This window comes from Myodes glareolus, chromosome 4 (genome assembly GCF_982192425.1).
Source record: "Myodes glareolus chromosome 4, mMyoGla1.1, whole genome shotgun sequence".
NCBI classification, from domain to species: domain Eukaryota; kingdom Metazoa; phylum Chordata; class Mammalia; order Rodentia; family Cricetidae; genus Myodes; species Myodes glareolus.
The window spans coordinates 85,179,557-85,203,931 of NC_142029.1; the positions used below are offsets into that span (position 1 = coordinate 85,179,557).

The following is a 24,375-nucleotide window of genomic DNA, read 5'->3' on the forward strand; positions in this document are numbered from 1 at the left end:
AAGACTGTTGATTTTAAACAGCAACAAAGGAGTATGGAGGGGACCATGTCAGCTCCTTTTGCCTTGTCCTTCTGAATTTGAAGTAATTATCTCAAACGCAGTGGAAGTATAGAGGGGACCACATTGGTTCCTTCACGTTGTCCTCCTGAATTTGAGGTAATTATCTCAAATGCAGTAGCTTCAAATGAGATGACACAGTGAATTTGGGCCCTATTAATGATTTTCAAAGTCCCTAAGGAATAGGGATCAATTAACATTCTAAGTGCTCAGAACACTCTTGCTCTTACTCCTTTCTGGCAGGCAGAGCTTAAACGAGAGGGTGGGGTGGGGTAGGGTTGAACCTAGGAAACCTACTAAGGATAAGGTGGTATTTGCTGTTCCCCCCTCTGGCCATTCCTGACACTAAGATAGCATGTACCTCTATTTTGTTATTGTATGCATGATTTCTTCATATAGGTTACGTATGACCAGCCCATCTTATACACAGCTCCTTTTGGATACTGGGATGCTTAATAAGCTAAATTATTTATTCAAAAATGTTGGTACATTTTCAGTGTGTGGTGCTCCAGTTAGAAGATTTAGCTGTGTTGCAATTTATCTTATTTTAATTACTTTTCTAACCTTGTAGCCTCCACTCCCCAACTTCTACAAAGTTCTATTCCCTACCCTCTCATTTATCCCCAAGTGCTATGACAAAGTAGAAACCAAGGAGCCAAATTTAGTCAATTTTTTAGTGAATCATTGTTAAACATTGAACTTTATTGCAATGGGTTATCTCTATACCTTTGTCAAAAATATATTCTCTTTCTTTCCTTCTCCACATCTCTAAACGATTTATTCTATCCACAGATCTAGGGTTCTTTTCACCAGTTTCCCAGCTGTTCTTGAATCAGCTAGTGTGAACTCTCCAATTTTGTTCTAAACAATTTGTTAAATTATTTTTAGTTTTTCCTTCCAAATAAATTTTAGTGTGTGTGTGTGTGTGTGTGTGTGTGTGTGTGTGTGTGTGTATTTAAGATGGTCTCACATAGCTCCAGCTGGCCTCAAATTTATTATGTAGTTAAGGGTGACTCTCCTTCCCAAAAGTTTGGATTAAAAACAAGTGCCACTATGCTCTGCTCTTAAAAAAAAAAAAATAGAATCAGCTAAAACAAGATGGAGCCTGTGATTTCCAGCTACTAGGTAAGTTGAGGCAGCAGGACAGATACTTCAAGGCACTCTGAGAAACTTATGAGATTTTTATCTCACAATAACAGGCAAAAAGAGGACTGGAGTGTAGCTTTGTGCTAGGATACTCACAGGTCTTACTTAGGTCCAAGTCCGACTGCCCATATCACATACATATGTGCACACACCAAATACATACTCATACACCTTGCTGTGGGATTCCCCTCAACAGAATCTAGCCAGACTGGAAGATGTGAGAGAGAGAGAGAGAGAGAGAGAGAGAGAGAGAGAGAGAGAGAGAGAGAGAGAGAGAGAGAGAGAGAAACAGAGAGAGAGAGAGAGAGAAACAGAGAGAGAGAGAGAGAAACAGAGAGAGAGAGAGAAACAGAGAGAGAGAGAAACAGAGAGAGAAACAGAGAGAGAGAGAGAGAGAGGAGAGAGAGAGAGAGAGAGAGAGAGAGAGAGAGATAAGAGCTAGCTAGCAATATGCTTATGTGATTGGCCAAGCGGCTTTTTAAATAATAAAATTTCTGTGTGGTTATTTTGGGTCTGGGTGCCGGGGAAAGAAATGAGCAGTCTTTGCCAAGAGTTTGGCCCCCAAATGGGGTCTGTGAGCAACGTGTTACAAAACTGCTTAATGGTGACACAGACCCACTGCGACCCGGGAGCTGTGGTAATGTGCCTGGCTCTCAGAGGCAGTGAACCTACCTCTGACATGCTGAACTGGGCGGAGCCAACAGGCAGGACCCCAGAGTTGGTTCTAGTCATGCCTGCTTATCATTAAGGGGGGAAAAAAAGGACTCCTGGTCAGAAAACAATTACAATCTCTGCTAACACACCTCTGTGCGCCTGGTAATTACTACAAAATTGTTTTTACTAGGATGGACTGGATTTTATTTAGTCAATAGAACAGTTGAAATTATAACAATAAGACCTAAGAATTCAGGTTCCTTTAATCTTCATGAAAAAAGTCAATGCAATTCTCCATCTCAACAAATGAAAAGAAAATAACTCTGTTATGACTTTCTATCTTAGTAATTAGGTATTTCTGGGCATGGTGTCTCATGTCTATAATTCCAAACCTAAAAGTTGAGCACAGGATCTATATTCATTGGGGTCAAGTTTGATTTCCTTCGTAAGTATAGGTCTTCAGCATAAACTCAATACCTACTTTCAATTTGTAGCCAAATATTTCATATTTCATGGTGTTACTGTTTTATATATTTTCAACTTCTAGTTATTAATAGTAAGCAGAAATTTGATTTTTATATGATGTTGAATTATGAGACTTTGCTATTACAATTATTGTCAGTTCTAGACTTTTTTGTAGATTCTCTTAAATTTTCTGTGCAGAAAATGATTTAGTTTGCAAATACAGAGAGCTTTGTGTTTTCTTTGGTGAGCTGGCTATGGCATCCTTGCCTTGTTCTCAATCGTATGAAAGAAGCATACAGATAGATGTTCACTTCTAAGAATGCCGGCTATAGAATGTGTGTATGTCCTTTGCCAGGTTAAGAAATTCTTCTATCTCTAGTTTGCCGAGACTACGGTTTTTTGTTTGTTTGTTTTTAAATTATGAACTGACATGGTATCTAACTATAATTGTTGTTTTCACTTGGGACAGGGACTCACTCTGTATCTCAGGCTCGCTTTGAACTTATAACAATCCTACTACCTCGGCCTTCGAAGTGTCTGGGATTATAGACATGAGACACCATGCCCAGAAATACCTAATTACTAAAATAGAAAATCATACCAGAGTTGTTTTCTTTATTTGTTGAGATGGAGAATTGCATTGACTTTTTCATAAAGATTAAAGGAACCTGGATTCTTAGGATAAAGTCCACTTAGACACAATATATTGTCAATTTTACTTGTTGCTGGGTTAGGTTTGCTAATATTTTCTTGAGGATTTTCTGTGCCCATGGCTTTAGTTTCCATTTTGTCAATGTATTTAACATGTTTAGTACAATACTGATTTCACAAAAGTGGGGCTGGAGAGATGGCTTGGTAGTTAACTACAACTGTTCAAGCAGAGGACCACGGTTCAGTTACCAGAACATACATGATGAACAGGCATTAGCCGCTGCAGTTCCAGTGGGTCAGCTACCCTCTTCTGGCTTCTACGGACACCAGACATGCATGTAATACATAAATGCAGGCAAAACAATTCATATACACAAAATAAAAGTTTTAAGTTTTTAAAAATGGGTTCAAAGTGTCTTATCTTCTTTTCTTAGCAAAATTTGAATAGAATTGATAGCTTATTAAATATTTTATTGATTTGGATTTCTAGCAAAAGGCATCTGGGCCTAGAATTGTCTTTAATAGGAAATGCAATGTCAATGTTAATTTCTTCAAAACCTACAAGACTCTGTAAGCTCTATCAAGAAATGTTTTCTTAGCTGGGCAGTGATGAAATATGCCTTTAATCCTAGAACTTGGGAAGTAGAGGCAGGCAGATCAGTGTGAGTTTAAGGTCAGCCTGGTCTACAAGAGTTATTTCTAGGACAGCCAGTAGTACTGCTACACAGAGAAACCCTGTCTCGAAAAACCAGAAAAAAAGAAAAAAAATTTTCTTTTAAGGTTATTAATTTATGGGCATAATGTTTTGTTTATAGAATTCTTTTATTATCCTTTCATATGTGTAAGATCTGTGCTACTTCCCCATTCATTCTTTTAATAATTTATGGCTTCTTTGGGGCCAAAGGGAAAATTTATTCATCTTTTCAAATCATCTTTTGGTTAATTTTATTGTTTCTGTTTTCTACTAGTTTTAGTAATTTTTATCCTTCATTAATTCCTTCCTAAATTGCTCTGGGTATAATTTTTCAGCTTTTTCTATTTTCATAGCATAAACACTTAAGTCTTAGCTTGAGTCCCTTTTACTTTGCTAATTAGGCACTTAATGCTTGAAATCTCACAGCGCTTCAGCAATATCTCACAATTTTGAGATGCTGAGGTTTCCTTTTCATGAAATTAAGAATATTTTATAATTCCCTTTTGAGTTTTTCTTGGACCCATGGATCATTTAGAAGTAGGCTGCTAGGACTGGAAAAAGAACGAAGTTGGTAGAACATTTATTTCGAATAAATGACACCCTAGGTTTGATCACTAGAACTAAAAAGAGCAGGTGATGTGGCAATTGTCTGTAATTCCAACACTCAGTAAGTAGAGGCAGGAGTAGCAGAAGTTCAGATCATCTTTGGCAAGATCAAGGAAGGGAAGTTCTAGGTCAGTGTGAACCACATGAGACCTTATTTTCTACAGAGTTAAGGATTTTTTAGATATTGTTCTGTACTAATTTACCACTAGTTAACTCAATCAACTACTGGTAGACAGACAACTCTTGTGATTTCCTTTTTGTTGGTTTTGGTGAATACTACTGCTATAAACATTTGTGTAAAATGTTTGAGACTGGTTTCAATATTTTTTCATGTGCACCAAACATCAGAACAGCTGTGTCACACAGCAATTCCACACTTACCTTTGTGTGTGAAGAAACACCAATGACAAACATTTCATATTTTCATTAGCAATACATAAGGCTCAAACTTCTTTAAGTTCCTGCCAAAGCTTATTTCCTTCAGTCTTCCTTCATCACACATCAAAAGGAATGATAACTGAAGCCTTTGTTATTATAGCTCTCCTCGCCAGTGTGAAATAGAATCTCACTGGGGCTGTTTTGGTTTGTGAATACCTGCCTGATAATTGGGCAAGATTGCATAAGTATCCAGAAGTCTTGGTGCCTTTACTTTCTTGGCAGATGTACAGTGGAATACAAAAGAAAAATCAGGCCAAAAAAAAAAAATCAAACTGAAAATAAAGAAACTGATGGCATTTCCTCCTCTTTTCATCAAAACAAAGGCTCTGTGTTTTGTTTCCCTTTTGGTACAAGGTGTACAAAGACCTATAATACATCATTAGTGTGTGCTATAGCACCTAATTGTATTTTTTTGCTTGCTTGTTTGTTTTTCTTTTTTTATATAGCAAACCAATATAAGGAAGTAAAAGCCAGGACTGACTCCAAGAAAAAGAAGTTTTGTTAGTGATAAGCTTCTTTTCATTTCTGTAATTGGCATTTTTAGATGGCTTTTGCTGTGATGACCAAGTACCAGAATTGTTATTATTTAAAAAGGTATAAACCAGAATGATAACGAGATTTCTCTCCTACTTTATTTAGCTCCTAATACATGGACATTACTTCAAAATTAAAGTACTATTGGGGTTGAAAATGAATAGTCTGTGTAATTACCAGAATTTTTGCACATCTACAATATTTCACCATCTAAAAAGATGGAGGATAAGCTGGAGAAATGGTTTAGTGATTACAAGAGATGGCTCTTTTGCCAGAGTACCTGGGTTTGATTCCTAGCACCGACAGTGACTTACAACCATCTGTAAGGGGACCAAACGCTCTCCTCTGCCCCTCACAGGCATCGGCATGCACACGGCATACAAACATACACATAAAATAGTGAAAGAAAAAATTAAAATGGAGAATGACTTTCCCTTCAAACAGAAATTAAGTGAGTGGTGTCTGCATTTATTCTGCTCTTCCATCACTCACACGTTCAGAGACATTCTGATTGTAATCAGCTTCAGCATTTACTGTTAATTAAAGCTGGAACAATGAATCAAAAGTTGAAAATGTGTTCTTAACATCCACATTAATCATCTTGGTCACAATTGCTGCAAGTCCTGACCTTTGTCCAACACACCTTTCCTGAGTTAGGCACTAAGTGAAATCATTTCTAAAGAAAACTAAAAATAATAACAAAAAAAAAACCCATCAAAACCAAACCCTCAAAACCTGTCCAGAGAAATACCCAACGTCGGGGCCATTTTACCACGCTGTTCTCAGAGGTGAACTGTTCCCACAGCAGCACAGCAGTCTTACTACACAGTACTATCCAGCATCGTCTTGCTGGCCATGCAAGCATGGAAGCAGACTTTCTATATGATACATTCATCTCTTGGTAATTTACTCTACTGCAAATTATTTCTAATGCAATTATTCCAGCAGTAAAGAATTTCAAAAACTTAAGAGTAGATATGCCCATGGATGTGGTTGTTTGCCAACAAAAGTCTGGAAAAATACATATGAAAACTAAAGAATGATAGGGTCACATTCTTCCAAACCACAGAGAGATTTAAGACATCAGTGGCTCTCTATGTAGCAAGAACAAAGGCATAACTCAAGTGCATATCTCCACTACTGACTTAGAGAATATCACTGACTTTTTTGTTCTATTTGTATATGAGATAAAAATAACATAGCTTTTATGATATTTAAAGCACAAGCTGGATGCAAAGCACTAAAAAGTTCTGTAATGTTATAAGGAATATACAACAGCCACAGGCCTGTTACTCAGCATTATTGACATTCTGGTGATTATCTTTCCCAACTGTCCACAGTTAAGATAATATTCCATAGTTATACATACTGAGTATGTATAAGTTATTGATGAAAGAAAAATCTTAAGTTGTTGATAAAATAAAATAGATGCTGCAAAAAACCAACTATACACCTTCATGAGGGTTTACTGATTTGCAATAACAACGTCGTTAATAGCAATACTGTCTCGTTATGCACAACTAGGTAAGAACAAACAACTGTAGTTTCTGTAGGTTCTGCTTAGATCTTTACAAAGTAGAATAAAGTCAAACTAGAGTAAACTTGCTTGCGGCTTAGAGTTCAGGGTATGGAGTCAGGCAGATCTAGATCTGTCTTTAGTTAGTCATTTGATGGTAGTCAATTCAATAAACTTCTTTGACAATAAGTTTCCCATAAAAGTAAAAATGAACTCTTCAGTAACACCCAAGTCAAGGAGGGTCATGAGAGTTAAGACTAATGCACAGAATCAACATTTAGATCTTTCCAGTATTCTAAGCTGACAATGTTTTGGTAATTGAAGTGAGGCCTTTGACAGGTAATTAGGTCAGGAGGGTAGCGTCCTGATGAATGGATTAGTACCCTTAGACAAGAAACCCTAGAAAACTTGTTTGTGCCTTTTGTAAGGATACAGGGAAAGAAACTATTTATGAGCCAAGATAGACACTCTCACACAAGAGTCTAGTCAATGAGTGCCTTTATCATAGACTTTCTTGCCTTCAGAAGTGGGAGAGATAATTTTCTGTTCTTTGTAAGTCGTTATAGAGATAGGCATTTTCTTTTAAAAACAACCCGATCAGACCAAAGCAGAATGTGCTGGTTTGAATAAGACGTCCTCAGTGTGCAGAGAGTAAAGGATTTTGGAACACTACTAAATGAGATGTCTTCATCAAATTCCTTCCCTCCGGGCTCAGGGAGCTATACAGCAGAGGAGGCAGAAAGTCTGGAAGTGCCAGAGGGTATCGATGACTCCAAGAAAACAGTGTCTCCCAGATACATCGAGCCTGATGCCCATATGAATTTGGACTGCGGCAGCAGAACAAGGCCTGCACAGAACAGGTCCCAGTGCTGAGAGGGAGAGGCAGGCACAGGCTTTCACCCCTAACCAAGAAGCTATCTCCAATTGACATTCACTTGGAAAGGAAAAATTAGCTCGCTCCAATGAAGTCTCACTGTGTATATCAGCCACACTTAAGAGTAGGCTCCATGCCCAGAAGCAGAGAGCCGACACAAAACAAACCCTGGTAATTTTTTTAGACTGTTTTACTCACATTACTTTGTTCGGGCATTTTTTGTTTATTTTACTGGCATTGTGGCAGTATATTATGGTTTCCAATTTTGTATTGTTAGAGACTTTGTTTTCTGTGTGTGCATTTCTTTTTACTATAATTATTCTGGCTTGTTTGTTTGCCCATTTGTTTTCTTAAGAGACAGAGAAAGTTAAGTCAAGGAGTTGTGTGGTGAGGAGGTGGGGAGGATCTGAGAGCAGTTGGAGGAGGGGAAACTGTGATCAGAATACACTGCCTGAAAAGAATTTTTACAATAAAAAATGTCACCCATAGTCCCTGCCATTGGAATATTTGGTGGCACTCCTTGGGGAAGGCTAAGGAGGTGTGGCCTTATTGGAGGAAGTATGTCACTGGAGACAGACTTTGAGAATTTAAGGACTGCTATTTCAAGGCTGTTCTCAAGGATTTCTATTTGTGTTAAAGATATGAGTCCTGCTTGTCCTGCTGTCTTCACTCTGCCATCATGAACTCTCTCTGAAACCATAAGTCCTAATAAACTCTTTCGGTTCTGAGCTGTCTTGGACAATGGGGTTTTATCACAACAATAGAAAGGCAACTAACATAAAACATATTAAAAGCCGATGCTAATGCTTGACATCTGGTAAGCATTCAATAACACTAGTTACTATTATTTTAAGTAGTTTTTACTGGGCAAATTAAACACAGGCTTCCTTTTATATGGTTGGTTTTCCTAGTTGGAGTACTGCAGTGGATGCTTTCAAGGCCTGTCAGGCTTTACAGTTCTGGGCAGACAGATCTTTTCAATGTACTCTTCTTCCACCCATCCATAAGGATACAGCTCACAGCTAATGGAAGAAACTTAAAACTGGATGCTTGACTTAGCTTGAGCATTAAAGTCAAGTTTGACTGAACTTTAACCTTAATATTACGGAATTAGAATGTCATCCTTTACGTTTTATCTTCTAAAAAGGGGCCATAATAGTTTATTCAACTGAAAACCTAAATTTCTTTTTAGGTAAGGTAGAATTCTGAGAACTGTATAACTCAGTCTTATTCAAATCTTTTTAGACTGTAGACTTGAGACATGTGGCTTATATAGGCCAAAAAGATACTATATATATATATATATATATATATAGTCTTTAACTCTAGGTATCTCCTAGACATTGGGGTAAATGGAACAAATAACCTAATTCTTTTGCTTCACTTTATAGAAAAGTAAAGTGTTAAACTGTTCCCTTTTAATACTTTAACCATGACAACAAATCCAGTAGTTTAAAATATGGCAACTAGTGAGTAGAAATGCACACCTGACACTGAATTTTAATGATCCCACCCAAAGTTATTTAAAAACATTCAGAAATGGATGTGAATAGCATTAAGAATTATCTAAAACATGGCAAACATATCACAATAAAATGTGACAATGTTGTATGGTTTTCATTTGGTAATGATTAAAAATTATATTTTAGATATACTAAAATATAATAAACTTACTTTAATAATGGAGCAAATCTAATTGTTTCTCATGTATTATTACACCTGAATGCACGAACCCTGAGCACTTTGGTTTGTAGTTGTATTTGGAAGGTTGTTCTCTAGAACTTTCAGTGTTTTGTTTTGTTTTTTTAAATAATGGTTAAGACTAGAAAGAATTAACTGGACATTTACAAAGGGATGAATGTGACTATATAAGTACGAAAGACAAGATCATATAGAAGCTCTAACTTTAAGTAGAACTAGAGAATTTTCTTAAAAGCAGTGCAGGAAAGAGTAATTAGAACATCCATTCATGCTTTGTTGCAAGATTTATGAACTTAAATAATATTTATGAACTTAAATAATTTCCTTAAAACAAGTCCTATATTTCTTAGAATCATCAGGACTAGTACGTAATACCGTCAATTGATCAGCTTTTCACATTCGTTGCATTCAACAGCAAGGAAGTATTAGTAAACGAGATTAATTGACTAGACCCACTCCCTTGCTCAAGCAAACAAATGGTTACCATCAAAATCAAATGACAACCAGTGAATAAAAATTACAGTTAGGGACTAGAGAGACTACTCAGTTGTTAGGGCATTTGCTCTGTAAGCATGAAGACCTACATTCATGTTCAGAATGCCCACATAAATGTTGTATAGGTGTGGCAGCTCTCCTATAATCCCAACGCTTGGGAGGCAAACACAAGGCCAACCAGCTAGCTAGCCCCAACGAACTGGCAAGATCTGGGTTCAACTGATAAACACTGCCTGTGGAAGTTAAATTTTAATCAACAAACTGACATCATCTAGAATCTCCTGGGAACACAGTTTCTGAAACTGTCCAGGTCATGCTAGCCTGTGTGCATATCTCTGTCCATTAATTGAGGTAGAAAAACTACCCACTGAGGGGTGGCATTATTCTCTAAGCAGGGAGATCCTGAACTGTGTAACACTGGAGAACGTGAGCTGAGCATAAGAATGTGTGTGTTGATTTTCTCTCTGCTTTAGATTGTGGATGTGATTGGCTACTTCAAGTTCCTGCAATGATGGACTCTTACTTGAAACTGAGGACTTAAAATAAACCCTTTCTCCCCTAGGTTGGTTTGCCAGGGTATTTTAATACAACAATAGAAATGAAACAAGAGCAATGCTCCATAAGTAAGGTGAAGAATCCTGAGGTAGATCTGATGTCAACTGTGGGAACACATACGCAAACACCCACTTGTATCCACAGATGACATCCAAAGTTATGGTTCAGACACCATAAGAAGCTGTAAATATATGAATCTTTATAAATATGCATTCAAACAATTTTGGCCTAAGATCAAAAGTTAAGAAACTGATTATCCCAAGTCTTTCCAGCCTTGCTTGTTCTCAGCCTTGCTTGACCTCTATCTAACAATCTTTTAAATATCAAAAGAAGAAAAACATCACAGTCTCTCCAAATCTTTCTTTCTATTCTGGATGCTGTATTGTTTTTTAAAGGTAGAAAGGGTCAAAAAGAAAATAAATATGAAATTATAACTTCACACATGAAAAGAACAGATCTGATATCAAGTAAGGAAACTAAAATAAAACTCAGAAGGTAATTGTGCATAAATCTTTAAGGCATTGGGCTTTTTTGTTGGAAAGGGAAACATGTTTGAATGACAGACAATATCTACCATATTCCTTTCCATTAAGTTTATGTTCTTGAAAGAAGCGGGAGTAAAGGACCTAATAATTCTTTTGAACAAGCATTAAGAAAGATCTTTACTGTTAAGCTGTGAGATAACCAATTTCCTAGCCGGGCAGAGGCGGTGGTGTACACCTTTACTTATTTATTTATTTTCTAGTTGGGAATGATGGCTCATGCCTTTAATCCCAGAATTTAGAGTTCCATGCCAGCCAAAGCTACATAACGAGACCCTATCTCAAAAATAAGTAAGTAGGTAAATAAATAATAAGAGCAGTTTTCTGACTGTGCCACATTTCTTGTTTGTTTCTACCAAAAGCCACAGTATAGAAATAATCCCTTTCTCTCTTATTTCCATAACCCTTATTGGGCTCATTTCTTATTCTCGTTGTGGAATACTACTAATTATCTCCTTAAAAGAGAGTTGCACCTAGCGGTGATGGGGCACTCAGAAGACAGGAGTTCAAAACCAGCTTTAAATCTCTCTCTCACACACACACAAACATACACACACACACACACACACACACACACACACACACACCCCTAGCAGTGATGGGGCACTCAGAAGACAGGAGTTCAAAACCAGCTTTAAATCACACACACACACACACACACACACACACACACACACACACACACACACACACACACACCCCATCTCAAAACAAAGCAAAAAAAAAAAAAAATCCAGGCTGGGGATGCCTGCCAATGGTGGAGTGAACATCCAGTTACACACTGGGCCAACTCCAGCACCAAAGCAGGGAAACTGATTGCTATCACAGAACTAATGATGATTATAAAACTAGCGACTATCATATTTTCTTTTCTTTTTTTTTTTTTTTGAGACTTGGTGTATACCAATCAGGGCGGATCTCTGTGAATTCAAGGTCAGCCTCATCAACAGAGCAAGTTCCAGGACAGCCAAGGCTACGCTGAGAAACCCTGTCTCAAAAAAAAAACAAAACCAAAATTGGGAAAAACAAACAAACAAAAAACCAGTTTCTTCCATAGTTTGGCAGTTGTCTGGCCAATATTCAAACTTAAAAAGGAGTCCTTTCTAGTGCCCTAAAACGTTTGTGGACAATGATATGAGAAGTCTGGTTACCATTTAACTCTGAAGCTCTTTGTTCCTTCTGGTGACCAAGATAGTTTAGCAGCAAGTGTTACATTTCTTTAAAATTTCAAAGTGATTCAAATCTTCTTATGATGAATGGCCTTTCTTCCTTGCCTCTCATTCCTGTATTCTAAAGGTACCAGTGTTTCCTGCAAGAGAAAAAAATAAACACATAAGCTGAAGGGTCAAGTAATTTAAAATACATCGAATTTGTTTCTTTGCCTTTGGATATTCTGAATTTTATCCTCATCCAGGAGTTGAGTAACTTCCTTATTTAGGTGGAGACAAAACCTCACACACTTGAGAACTCCCATCATACTTACAAACCAAGTATCTTAAAGAACCTAAAGAATACTGATGTTAAAGATTTTGTAAAATTTCATTTGATTGTTCTGAGACTCATTTTTACAAGAAACATGTTAGTATTTATTGACTGGGAAATATTTGCTCCAGCTATCTCCAAATGCAAATATTTAATTAGCCACTTAGCAATTTGAAATTCAAGGATAAAATGTATTTATGAACAGGCTGAAGATACAAAATTACAATATTTTTTTTACCTACTTATGACTTTTGGGAATCCAGTTTAAGAGTTCTAAACTGGCGAAATCCCCAATATGGTTTTTGCACAACACCAATAAAGAAAAATGACTAGAGGAGAAACTGAAAGATGAATATTATCACTCTAAAGTGATTCCTGGGGCTTGGGAGACTGCTCAGCTGTTAGAGGCTAGGCTTACAACTAAAATAGAAATGATTCCTGATTATGCTTCTACAGTATAAGATTAAATCCTCCAATACATATCAAAATTTAAAAAGAACTTTAAAAAAAGAGAAGTTTTGGAAAGTAGTCTATCAAATGCTATATAAACTGAACACAGCTATGTTATTCGTAATGTATTTTATAGTGTTTATAACATTAAAGTGACACAATATTGAGCAGTATGTAGGAATTACCAAATATTTAAGTCTTGAAGAACAATATCAAAATTATTTAGTCTTTTTTCCACTGTAAATCCTTAGAAAAGAAAAATGCACTTTATGTTACTTTTAGTTTTAAGATTGAGTAAGAAAAAGTACATAGAGACAGAAAAATAATTCCCCAAGGGTAGGTTTCAGCTACTCCTACAGTACCTGCCTGTAAGTTCCCCAAATTATTTTTGCTGATTAATTTATTCTTGGACTTGCAGACGACCTATTATAATATAATCTAATTCACTCCCAAATACAAAATAGAAAGTACTAAAAATTTTAATTCAATTTTCTCACTTCAAATGTCTGATTTCTAGATAGGTTAGTTAGGATATTAAATCTTCATGTACTCTAAAACTGACTCTTAATGGAGAGTTTGGTCCATTTATGTTTAATGTAAATATTGAAATGCGTGGGTTCAAAAATACCATTTAAATGTTTCCTATTTCTTTTGTTTCTGTTCCTTATTTGTTTTATTTATCTTTCATTGCCTTAGTTTCAGTAAAATATTTTTCAGTGCTTTAATTTAATGGCATATAGATCACAATATGCATTCTCAAATTATCACAATTTATTTAAAGTTATTAACAAGCAAATCAGAATCTTGAAATATCTGTCATATACTTTAATTCTCCTTTTAATACTGCAATCACATATTAAATTCTATATGCATTATAAAACCAGTCAGCTGTCTTTTAACAAAATACAAAAAGACCTTTTACATTTCATCTCTTCCATAGAACCAAGTTTCTACCTAATACCATGTCTCTCAATTTAAAAATTCTTAGCATTTTAATAGTATACTTATATATTGACAATGGACTACCTAATTTTTTATTTGTCCTAATTTGTATTTGTTTTATCTTTTTTTCCCATAGGATACCTTCTTTGAAAACAGATTTTTTAAGGTAAGACCTTTTTAAAGGTGGATGTGGTACTGCCACTACTGAAGACACTGAGGAAAAAAGACTTCAAGTTCAAGGCTTGAGTCTGGGCCTACCATTAGTGGCATAGTGAAACCCCGTGTCAAAATAAAGGGATGCAAAATACAGCTGAGCAGTAGAGTCCAGAGAACATTTTTGTGGGACTGGTTCCCCTTCTTTCATCTTTTCCAGAGTTTGGATGTGGAGGTCAAAGAAGAATGTGCAGAAGTCTGTTCTTTCTTTCTACTAACGGGTGCCAGGTATTGAACTCAAGTCTTCAGGATTGGCAGCAAGCATCTTTAACCACTGAGACATTTCATAGGCCCTATTCTAAGCTTAACCATACTGAGTTTTTAGTTATTGCTTACTGACTTCAACATTTAGATTGTTCTTTTGTCTTCATTGATAATTTATTCCTGTTTCATCACAAGTATAGAAATTTCTAATATAGATGGAACAATGAGGGTGATAAGCTGCAGTCACCCTAGACTTTATCTTTCTTTGAATGATGCTCACTTCTCTTCTAAAGTACAGTAAACACTAGTTCTAGATACCTTCAGGTTCTGAGAACTTAGTTTTATCTTATTAAAAAGGATATTTTTAAATTTTTCCCTTAATTCAGAGATAAGTCTTTAAAGCCTTGGACATAACATTTACTTCTAAAGTAGAACATTTCTGAGCTTGAATTGGAAAATCTGTTGCATTTTAAAAACAAAAACAAAAACTACTCTATCTTGGAAGGTCTCAAATTCCATATCTGAACATTCAATGAATTAAAAGGAATTTTTATGTAAATTTTTCAGGCTCCCTGATTTCTGGGGAGTTACAGCACCAAATTCCAGAATTTGTACAGAGTTGTACAGGAGTAACCTATAAATGTAGAGTTAAAAATCTAGATCATGAAAATGTTGTTATTATATAATTGTATATGTGCAATAACATCTTTATAGAAAATACACTCTAAAGCAGTGGTTCTCAACCTCACTATGTGGAAACCCTTTAATACGGTTCCTTATGTTGTGGTGACCCCAACAATAAAATTATTTTGTTGCTATTTCAGAACTGTAATTTTGCTAATGTTATGAATTGTAACGTAAATATTTTCCGAGATATAAGTTTGTCAAGGGGGTCATGACCCACAAGTTGAGAACAACTGCTTGAAAGTATTCAGAGGTAATGGATCAAAGTAAGTTACTCTTATGTGATTCAGGAAACAGATATTTTGTAACTTGTTTGTGAAGGTATGTTATAAAACAGAAAAATATAAAATAAACCCTGTCAGTTCTAAAATAATTGAAGAATACGCATTTCTGTGGACAGTTATTTTGAACTGTGCTGTTTGACGATTTATAACACATGTTAGCATATTAGATATCAATGCAAATTAAACAGCAAATTCTTTTTTTCATCTAACCACATATAAATAAATTACATATTAGATATCAATGCAAATTAGACAGCAAATTCATCTTACATCTAACCACATATAAATAAATTACATACTTTGAACCAATGTGGTTAAAGTCAGTGTTTTAAGAAAAGACACAAACTTTCCTTTCATAGTTATATTTTAAAGAAGAAGGAGTGGAGGAGGAACAGGACAACAACATGACAAGTTTCCAATGGTAATAAATGCTCTGAAAAAATAAAATTGGTGTCAAAGTATAAATTACAAGATGGAGGCTCATTATGTATTTGTTTAAAGTTTTTATGATATGACTTCATTATGCAATTCTAGGCTATCTTAGAACTCACTATGTAGACCAAGCTGGTCTTGAACTAATAGTTATCCTTCTGCCTCTGCCTTCGCCTCTAAAGTGCTGGGATTATAAGCATGAGCCAACATAGCCAGCTGAATATGCAATTTTTGGACAATGCATTCAAAAAAGCCTTTCAATTAACTGATACACAAGTTGGAACTGAAGAAAATGAACCAAATATAAGTGGAAACCATTATATAAGAATTTTGTATGCAAGACATACATGTTACAAGATAGTAATGACAAATTATGCTCTCAAAAGTGTGACTTGAATAAACCTTATGGACAGAATACCATAAATATTAACTCTGTTTGAGACATATTGTAAATCAGGTAGTGGTGGCGCTCAAGAGGCACAGGGAGGCAGATCTCTGAGTTCAAGGTCAGACTGATCTACAAAATTAGTTCAGGATAGCCAAGGCTTTTCAATATATTTTCTTTTCTAACAGGCCAACAGAACTATGTGGAAGACATTCCAGAAGAGCAGGCAATGAGGAAAGGAAGATTTGGTCCAGGACTGAAAAGTTAAGAGTAATCCAGAATCTTGTAAGTGCAATTAATATGAAGTTAAAAATCATATATGAAAGAGAACTTTTTGTTCATTAAACCCAGGTCAACTTCAGCACAAAATAACTGTGATGGTTAGCAGTGGTTGCCATGACAACTCAACAGATGCAGAATCACCTAGGAGACAGACCTGTAAGGAAATTTCTAGAATGGGTTAACTGAGGTGGTAAGACCTACTCAAAACATCTGTGTCCTCATTCTAAGGAGTGGGGTTCTGGATCAAAAGTGAACTGAGCACCAGAATTCACCTCTCTTCTTAGCAGAGGATGCAATGTAACAGCCGCCAAATGCTTCTGCCATCATTCCTTCCCTGACACAATGGATTATACCCTCAAAAATGAGCCAAAATAAGCTCTGGCTTCCTTAGGCAGCTTTCACTATGTATTTTGCCACTGCAATGACAAAAGTAACTAACATGACAACTAAATTTAGAATATGCACATTACTAATTTCAGAACAGTAGTGATAGGCACACTGAAACACAACCCAGGGGAAGGAATCTAGTCTGGCATGATTATAAAGAGACAACGTGCAAACTGGTAGAGAGATGAACTAGATGTCAGTGCCAATTCTTTAGTTTGCAATTTTTTGTTTGGTATGTGTGTGTGTGTGTGTGTGTGTGTGTGTGTGAGATAGAGAGAGAGCGATAGAGAGAGAGAGAGAGAGAGAGAGACAGAGAGAGACAGAGACAGAGACAGACAGACAGACAGAGACAGCAGACAGAGATTGACTGGCTCACTATGCTGCTCAGGTTGATATCAAAGTCCTCAGCTCAGCCTGAGAAGCTGGGAATGCAAGCTTATGCCATTATGCCCATCTTCTGATATAACCTTTGGCACTATACTTTCTCTCAAAAGTCTACAGGTCCAAACATGTTTTACTTTACTATTCAACTTAATAATAGGGAATAAGTTTAAATAAAAATATCACAACTGAAATACAATGCATCAATCTACTGGGGACCCAACTGGAAACTTTAATCAGACCAAGCAGGCATTGTCAAAGTCATGAGCTATGAACAAACCTGACTTTCTACCTGTTTATTTATAGTCTGGAAGCTGAAAATAGTTTTTTTATTTTAAAACAATTGGAAAAGGTAAAATGAAAGTATTTTGAGCACCAAAATTATATGAGACTTGAATTTCATTGTCTATAAATATGGTCGGTCTCCTAAGAACACAGCCAGCTCCTTTGTTTATGCCTCATCTATGGTTGCTTTTGAATTATATAAGGGTGAGGAGTTATGAAAGCATAGTAAATTAACTCTCTGCGAAGCCTAGTGTTTGCCAATTCCTGACATAATCTGAGTTCAATATCTCTACCCGCTAACATCACAGGAATATATTTTAAAATACTAAGGGCCTTCATTGGTTCTTTCGTGGGTTTTTGTTTTAATTTTCCTTTTCCTTTTCTTTTTTCTTTTTGTTTTTTGTTCTTTGGATAGAATAAGAGAGTGAGAGACAGCGACACACACACAGAGAACATGAAGTTAGGAGGGTAAGCAGGTAGAGAAAATGTGGGAGGAGTGTGTGGGGGAAACATGATCAAATTATATTGTATAAAAGACTAAATAAATTAAACTCTAGATCAAATAGTTTACTTTAGTCCTTTCCCCTGACACTATAATCCTTTACATTTTTATGAAAACATTAAATACTATTTTTTATTTACAGAATTTTTATATTTTACAGTTATTTTCCAATAATATATAGTCAGTTTTAAATTCTCAAGAAAACTTTTTCCTTGATTTATAACGGTTTTTAGGTATGAAACATTTTTTTTTCTGTCCAGTCCCGATTTAAAGTTGTGATGGGTTCTTGAGGTGAAATATAAGTACTATTTTCCACAGTAGACACAAGATATTCATAGCAACAATGAAGATAACAGAGTTTTTTTGACAGCTATGGGATTCTGCAAAAATGTTAAAGTTCACTGTGGAATGATGTGACCTCTGCTTTTGACCGTGAGAGAATAAACATGTCCAGAACGGTCTTCCTGCTGCAAACGACCACCATACAGCACAGAATACAGGAAAAGGCCATTTCAAACAGTCATGAAGACCACTAACGCGGAGAAAGAGGAAACAGACAGTTCTCAGGCAGGAAGCAATTTCCACTAACTACATGGTGAGGAAGAACAGCAGTCTCACAGTCCGGTTGAATTAGCAGAAAAGGCAAACAGGCCAAGATGGCTGGAAATTCTGTAGCAGAGCTTCACAGAGTTCTTGCAATCGGAACCAGGTTCTCTGAGTGTCAGATACATAAATACTTTTGCATAAGAAGGGTAGCATTTCCTGAAAGGATGAGATTCCAAGGAAATATATAAGAGTAAAAATGCAAATGATTTTCAAAGCTGATATTGGGCAGAAAAATCAACAAATTCTCTCTAGTATGATGGGGAAAACCTTATTGGATATACAAAGCAATCAGGAGGACCCCAAACAGGTCACATCACAGAAATGGCGAAAGAAGCCTTAGAAAAGATGACCACTCTGCACATGTGTGGAAGCCATCTGAGACTAGAAAGTCTATGAAGGAACAAACCAGTGTGCAATTAGCAAATTGTCTTATAGGGAAAGTCCAATGTTCTTTAAAGAAACAAGTTTTAAAACATTGGAATATAAAATTCATAGATTTTTGTCATTTAATGGAAACTACTGGATCTTCTAAGAGGAGTAAAACTGTGATTCGTAACCAGAAAAGTATCAACCTGGGGAGAATAAGGAAATAGAGAGTTAGCAAGCAACAACATATAAAGTAGTATTTTAATTATGTTATTTACATAGTCCGGGATATAAATGAAAACAGGAATATGATGAGTGTAAATGAAATAGGATTTTCAAAACAGAACATCCAAAGATAAAATTAAGATTTAAGACAAAATTGCATGAAGTGAAAAAGCCGCAGTTTACTGTCGGAAGGAGACGACGTTAGTGAACTTATCAACAGAGCAACAGAATTTACCCAGAAGGAAGCACAGAGAAAAAGAAGAGGAAAAAGCTATTTTTTAAGGGCAGGGTAAGGCGATGGCTTAGAGAGGGAAGGCACTTGCCGCTAAGCTCGATGACCTGAGTCTGATGGCCCAGGACAAACGTGGGAGAGGAACCCACAGTGACTTCATCAAGCTGTTCTCTAACCTCCACAAGTATACCATAGCACACATACATACACACACACACACACACACACACACACACACACACACACACACAGAATTCAGGAGGAAAACAAAAACTGACACAGTGTGGGAAAAAACATTCTCGTGAAAACCACACCATATGAGAAGTAATGTGATATCATTTAACTGGAAATTCTAGGAAGAGACTATTGTATTCATAGAGCAAGAACTAAGGTAAATAAACAGAACAAAGAATAAACCAATGGGATCCCAAATGAGTCAAAAGAAGACATGAAATGGAATCTAGAAGTACAGTTATTTTGAAAGAACGGTTAATAAAGAACAACTAGTAAAGTGGTAGATTCTATACAAGTCATATTAACAATGTATTAAATATAAATTATCTTCCATTCATTTGTTTTCATCATGACAGGACTAAATCCAAGGCCTTGTACATACTAGGCAAGGGTTCTACCACAGACATACATTACCTGTGCTAAATATTCCATTTAAAAGGCATATGAGTGGGTTATAGTGATGCATTGAAAGAGGTATAGACAGTAGAATCTTTTGTTTGAGGCTTACCTGGGCTACATGGCAAGATCATTTCTCAAAACAAAACAAAAACAAAATAACCAAGTAAATAGATAAGATAAATAAAACGTAAGATCCAAATTTATATTACCCCTCCCCCCAAGCACACACACAAAATAAGGCAAAAGGTTAAATTAGAAAGGCAAAAACCCTTCAATCTTAAATGGGAAGACTCCATTTATATCAAACAACAATTACTGTCAGAGATAGAGGGAATTTTATAGTATATAAGTTAATTTATTTTAAAGGTGGAATAATCCTAAATATGTATGTACGTAACATCAGAGGCACAAAATGAGTGAAGCAAAAGCTGTCAGATATCACCAACAGACTCAAGTAAAGACTCCACATTTCCCCACAAACTAAATAACAAATGCTCCAAAAGGCACAGGAGGGGGACCTGGACAGAGCTGAGCATCCCTTAACACTTTGATCCCCAGCAGCACAATGGCCTAAGCATTTCTCAGAACAGAGCACTGGCTGAACTTAACGAACAGAAACTACATGGAACCAAGTCAAAAACCAATAAAAGAGAGATATTGCAAAGTTCCCAAATATTCAAAAATCAAACAATATATTTCCAAAATAATCTATAAACAAGAAAATCCTTTGAAATTAGAGAACAATTTTGAGTCAAATAAAAGTGAAAACCTAGCAGGAATCTGTGAGATGCTTCTCAGAGATGCTCTGAGCACATCTGTAGCTTTCTCTACTTTAATTAGGGGGCTAAAAGGCTAAAATAAGTTACTTAAAATTCTATGGGGGGAAAAGGAATAAATTAAAGTAAGTGGGCAGTAATAAACAAATAAGCAAACAAACAAATAAATGAAATAGCCACCTGGAAACCAGACAAAAATCCATGAAACCAAAAACTGGTTCTTTGAAAGACGAATAAATCTGTGGCAAGAGGGAACAAAAGATAGAAATCACAGATGCAAAGGCTGGCAGTTCCGACGCTAAAGAGAAGCCATGGGTAACTTCAAGTGAAATGGTGAAAGTTCTCAATTTACTAAAGGGAAGAAATGACCCATGCTGAGTTGCTAAGATCTAACTATGAACAGAACATGCTTTATTTACAGTTCGGCTACTGCCATGCTTTCAGCTACCCACTGCAAGTCTAGCACAGCTCCTCTTACAGGAAAGGGCAAGATGCACTGCTACATAAAGAAGCAGCTCATGGGTAATGTGATAATAACGGAATAGTCTACACCATGACTATTATATAGCAATGTTGGCTATAGGAACCTAGGTGTGATTAAAATCCCCAAAAAATAGAGACACTCATTTATATCAATATTAGTTTCTTGGCTTTGATATTGTTGTATAAGCTTCTTAAGATGTAACTAATAAAAATTATAGTGTTAATGGCCCTCTATACATTTTGTCTAACTTTTTGATTAACTTTATGAATTCTTTTATGAACTTTACTTATATTATCTATACTTAAGAATCTTTTCTAAAAAGAAAAGTCATAGTATCTTTATCTATAATAGGTAAAATAAATCAAATTGGATAGCTACATAGTGTATGAATTCAACCACATAATCTGGAAAGATAAAACTATGAAAACAGGAAGAAAAAAATCCCAAAACAGTTGGAGAGAACAGAGGGATGACTAAACAGGACACTGAAAATATTTCAGGTTGTAAAAGTCCTCTATTTGACATTATAATGAAGTACATATTATAATGTGTCATTATACATTTGCCCAAGTCCATGAAATCTATGACAACAAGAATGAATCCTAATAAAACTAGGGATTTGGACTCCCTGATCTTTCCACAGCCTTTTATTGTTCTTGTAGATCTGCAGAACAGTTTTCAGAATGCCAAATCTTGAATCAAAATGTTCTGGCTGTGTATAAAAACAAGCAATGTTGGAAAGATAATAATTTATAAAATTTTCAATGCAAATTTATTCATATTCAAGGAAAACAAACTGCAGTGAATGGCTTTTGGGGGTTCTACTTGTTTGTTTATATTTGGGGTTTGGAGCTAGATTTTTCATCTAAAAAATGCCCAAGAGCAAATGATTATCTATTTCAATAACTCTCAGCTGCATCCAGCAGAATAATCTTTAAGTATCTATGAAAATAATCTAATTTCAATTGAGAAATAAAAAAACATGGGCAAACATGATGCCCAAATATTGAATGAGTATCTTGAATATTTATTTTTACTTAACATTCTTTTTCTCTGATAAATTCAAGTAACAGAGCAACTAGTTATAAATTGAGCTACAAAATATAGGTCATTAGATCCTGCAATTCTTATTTATTGCCTATCTTTCTATTTATGAAAATAGGACTCAACTCATTTAATTCGTACAAACATAACAATAAGATGTAAATGATGCCATGAGTAATATGACTGGTTTAATTGTTCAGTATATTTTTGAAGAGGAAAATGAACCAGGATTTTTCTATAGCTTCCACTGCCATACCCTTGCATGGCTCCAGGGACAGTCCTGACTCAGGAGGAGAGGGAACTGGGCTCTCTGATGGAGAAACCACAGTACCCTGGATGCTCAGCATATTTATTATATAATAACTACATATAGATAAACAAGGAAGCTGGGCTACATATTTGTTTATTTATTTATTTTAGTCAGGTTGTTCATTTGTTTGTTTATCAAGACAGGGTTTTCCTTTGTAGCCCTGGCTGTCCTGGAATTCACTCTGAAGACAAGACAGGCCTTGAACTCACAGAGATCTGCCTACCTCTGCCTCCGTCTGCTGGAATTAAAGGAGTGCACGATCACCACCAGGCTGAAGGAGCAGGCTATCATATACATCTGAACAATGAGACAGGTTTAGATAATCTCAGTAGGAGCAGCATCTTCAGGCTGTAAATAACCAAGGGGGAAGCTACGGTGGACATTTTCTACTGCACTATCAACATTTGCAAAGGTTCTGGAGGAAAGCTTTGCCATCCCTGGGCCTCACTTTCAGGGACGGGGGGCTTTGCTATTTTCCCATGGGTCTAAAGGTAGGGTCTGTAACACGGCGGTACCCATGTTAATAGCACCTGCTCCCTCGGGACTTCATTGACTCAGGTTCCTCAGCTCCCCACACTCTAGCACCATGTCAAACTTTATAATAATATCCCATACAAAAGGGAAGATATAAATCAGATAAACTATTTTGTTGCTTTAGGGTTTAGAGTAAACATACGAAAACATGCATACACATAAAAAACAACATCCCTCACTGCCATTTTCAGAATTACTGAATATGAATGACATCAAAAGAGATCTAAAAGTATGTGGGGAAATGGCTCAGTTGGTAAAGCACTGTTAGTGCAAGCTCCTGATTTTAGTTCCCAGAACCCACATAAAAATGCGGGGCATGGTGGCATGTGCTTATGATCCCAGCATTGGGAAGGCATAGAAAGGAGAATCCCTGGCCATCCAGTGTAGCATAATTGATGAGCTCTAGCCCAGTGAGCAACTCTGTCTGAAAGGTGGACAGCACACCTGAGGATGAAAGCCAAGGTTGAACTCTGGCTTTCACACACATGCGCAAACATATACACATGCACACACATATTTACAAATAAAAATTGAAGAGCTCCATATGTTCACTAAGCACTGTAATCATTTTTATAAACTACCCTGCCACAAACAGCGGACCACACAGAAAGAAATAAATCTATATTAATGTATAGTCAACTTTCAGGTAAAGTACTTACTAGATTTATCAATGAAATTGGAAAAAAGTATTTCAATATTTTTTTAAAAAAATACATATTTTAAAAGTAAAATCCTGTCTTCTAAATTAAAAGGCTCCCAGGAGTGTTGGCATAGATCTTTTTAATCCTAGTATTTGGAAGGCAAAGACAGGTGGATCTCTGTGAGCTCAAGGCCAGCCTGGTCTACATAACAAGTTTTATGTCAGCCAGGGTTACATAGTGAGACCCTGTTTCAATACAACAACAAAATAGTAATAAAGGTTATTATTTATTTATTTAAAAGGCTATAGGAATATGACAAAGGAATTTTTTTCTAGACAGGATTTTACTGTGTAATTCAAGTCATCCTGGAACTACCCATGTTGTACAGGTTGGCCTTGAGCTCTTATGTTTCAACCTCTAAAGTGCTTGTATTACCGTACCATCAATGCTAGCTTTCAAAGGAATATTTAAGTCTGAATAAAGAGCTGCCTGGAATTCTAGTTGGTATGCAGCTAACTCTAGACCAAGAATTCTTTAATTTAAAAGTAAAACAAAATTGGAAACGCTAATCTCTCAGCTAATTATCACTACTATTTTATGAACACTAAGTCATAGCTGCCTCACAAGAAACTTACAGCAGTTTTTAAAACTGTCATCTCGCAAAAAAGTCACAAACATATTAG

The 24,375-nt window shown here is 36.0% G+C and overlaps 1 protein-coding gene across 5 annotated transcripts in view; it reads right to left on the bottom strand.

Moving 5' to 3' along the window:
* Positions 1 to 24,375, bottom strand: part of Peak1 (pseudopodium enriched atypical kinase 1) — a 209,360-nt gene that overhangs the window by 99,199 nt on the left and 85,786 nt on the right. For all 5 annotated transcript variants that reach the window (XM_048416724.3, XM_048416726.3, XM_048416723.3 and 2 more), the window contains one exon: positions 12,080 to 12,237. The gene's annotated coding sequence lies outside the window, so the exon portion shown is untranslated. The remainder of the gene's footprint in view (positions 1 to 12,079; positions 12,238 to 24,375) is intronic.